This window comes from Ambystoma mexicanum, chromosome 2q (genome assembly GCF_040938575.1).
Source record: "Ambystoma mexicanum isolate Mex_15411 chromosome 2q, UKY_AmexF1_1, whole genome shotgun sequence".
Classification (NCBI taxonomy): domain Eukaryota; kingdom Metazoa; phylum Chordata; class Amphibia; order Caudata; family Ambystomatidae; genus Ambystoma; species Ambystoma mexicanum.
The window spans coordinates 695,435,901-695,438,400 of record NC_090924.1 but is presented as its reverse complement, the minus strand read 5'-3'; the positions used below and the strand labels follow the sequence as shown (position 1 = coordinate 695,438,400).

Below are 2,500 nucleotides of genomic sequence, written 5' to 3'. Positions count from 1 at the left end.
AATAGTTTGTGCGTGACCGTATCTGGTTCGATGCCCGTCGCCAATGGTTGGCTGCTTTTAAGCCCATGGCCCAAGAGGCAGTGTTGGAAATTCCCCCTCCTTTGTAATGATGCGCTGGCGGCGAGCTGATGTATAAAGGTTTGGACATGCCTTCTGGGTGGGGACTGCCATGGCTCGCGCCACTGTTGCATCCAGCTTGGTCTTTTGTATGTGTCTGCAGCCTGTGTGTGAGGTGCTGTGAGTGCTGCCATGTAGGTCCGGCGCAGGCTTGCGCCAAACTTTCACGTTGGTGTGTGCCACCTGGCAGGTACCAGCGGGCCCCATGAGACATCAGTGCCACAAAGCCTTTCAACTGAAAGCTGTCCCAGCACACTAGAGCGCAGCCTACCAGAGCTGTTTCTGTAGTGTAGTGGTTATCACATTCGCCTAACACGCGAAAGGTCCCCGGTTCGAGACCGGGCAGAAACATGGTGCTGGTTTCTTTTTATTTCCACAATGTCAATCGGACACATTTGACCGCATGCAGGTTTCGACAGGTATGGACAGGCCGGCACTACGCCATGAGTGATCTGAGGCCAGCCCTTATTTGCACCCTGCAAACTGTCCACTGGCTCACTCAGTGGGCGTTTCCTGCCATCCCTGGGTCCTTAAGTGAGTGTTTGGGTACTTTTGATGCAGAGATCGGGGCATGAAAACCGGCGCTGGCACCTGGCGACATTGGGTACTGAAGAATCTTTCCCAGTCCTGCCCATAGCTGTCAGGGTGGCCGAGTGGTCTAAGGCGCCAGACTCAAGCGGCGCAGCTCTTCCCTGCATCTGGGTGTTCTGGTCTCCGATTGGAGGCGTGGGTTCAAATCCCACTCCTGACAAGCCGGGCTCATTTTTTTGAGCACATTTCAGAGTGTAAGGCTTGCGGAAAACCTCGTGAGGGCCCCCGAATGCAGAGCCCGGCAAGCCTCTCTGTTCTCTTCTGCTGCCTTGCAACTGGAGCTGTCTGCCAGAGACGCTGGAGCCACACCTGCCCTTAAACCCCCACTGGCCCACGGCTGCAAAACCCGCATTTTCTAGTGGCTGGCTTGGTGGCATATGCCACTGAGCCCAGTCTACTCAGGAAGTGAAAAAAGTCCCCTTCACAGTTGGAGAAAGTGCTCTCCTGCCAACTGTCGGTCGTTGAAGGCACCACACCTCAGCAAAATAAAAATAAAAAAACAGACATGCTCAGTCCGGGGGACATAGCAAGAACAGAGAGGCTGTTGGGAGATGACAGAAGCCATGCTGCCCCAGAGTTCTCTTCTGAAATTCGCAGGAATCCAGAGGTTGGAGCGGGCTGAGGGAGTGCGCCTTCTTGCCTCTGTCGGCTTTCAAGACACATCCTCCTGCTGGGAAGCTGCCCACCCTGAGCAGCACAGGTTTGCGCTCTAGGCCGGTCGGCCACATATATCTCGCCTGATCGAGCCCGATCGAGCGGCAGCAGATGGCCTTTGGCCAGCGAAGGCTGCCGCTCTTCTTCTTGTTTCTCTGCTTGAGAGGCAGCTCAGTCCTCTGCGCTTGCGCCAGGGGCAGGCCACGTGACACGCAGGGGTCAGGCCGTGGAGAGACTGGGGCATGGCGCCAAGTGAGGTAAGCAGACCACCCCCCTCCCCCTCACTGCTCTCTGCATGCGGTGGCTCGTTGGTCTAGGGGTATGATTCTCGCTTAGGGTGTGAGAGGTCCCGGGTTCAAATCCCGGACGAGCCCTTTTTTTTGGAGCGCCGAAAACAAAAAACACAGAGTCCCCAATTCCCCCCCAAAAATAGTTTGTGCGTGACCGTATCTGGTTCGATGCCCGTCGCCAATGGTTGGCTGCTTTTAAGCCCATGGCCCAAGAGGCAGTGTTGGAAATTCCCCCTCCTTTGTAATGATGCGCTGGCGGCGAGCTGATGTATAAAGGTTTGGACATGCCTTCTGGGTGGGGACTGCCATGGCTCGCGCCACTGTTGCATCCAGCTTGGTCTTTTGTATGTGTCTGCAGCCTGTGTGTGAGGTGCTGTGAGTGCTGCCATGTAGGTCCGGCGCAGGCTTGCGCCAAACTTTCACGTTGGTGTGTGCCACCTGGCAGGTACCAGCGGGCCCCATGAGACATCAGTGCCACAAAGCCTTTCAACTGAAAGCTGTCCCAGCACACTAGAGCGCAGCCTACCAGAGCTGTTTCTGTAGTGTAGTGGTTATCACATTCGCCTAACACGCGAAAGGTCCCCGGTTCGAGACCGGGCAGAAACATGGTGCTGGTTTCTTTTTATTTCCACAATGTCAATCGGACACATTTGACCGCATGCAGGTTTCGACAGGTATGGACAGGCCGGCACTACGCCATGAGTGATCTGAGGCCAGCCCTTATTTGCACCCTGCAAACTGTCCACTGGCTCCATCAGTGGGCGTTTCCTGCCATCCCTGGGTCCTTAAGTGAGTGTTTGGGTACTTTTGATGCAGAGATCGGGGCATGAAAACCGGCGCTGGCACCT

The 2,500-nt window shown here is 55.7% G+C and overlaps 3 non-coding genes across 3 annotated transcripts; all 3 read left to right on the top strand.

The window, feature by feature from the left end:
- Window positions 1-395: 395 nt before the first annotated feature.
- Window positions 396-468, top strand: TRNAV-AAC (transfer RNA valine (anticodon AAC)). Its single transcript has one exon. It is a non-coding gene; the product is annotated as a tRNA-Val (tRNA).
- A 288-nt stretch (window positions 469-756) lies between these two features.
- On the top strand, window positions 757-868 carry TRNAL-CAA (transfer RNA leucine (anticodon CAA)). The gene is made up of 2 exons: window positions 757-794; window positions 823-868. It is a non-coding gene; the product is annotated as a tRNA-Leu (tRNA).
- A 1,317-nt stretch (window positions 869-2,185) lies between these two features.
- On the top strand, window positions 2,186-2,258 carry TRNAV-AAC (transfer RNA valine (anticodon AAC)). Its single transcript has one exon. It is a non-coding gene; the product is annotated as a tRNA-Val (tRNA).
- The last annotated feature ends 242 nt before the right edge of the window (window positions 2,259-2,500 follow it).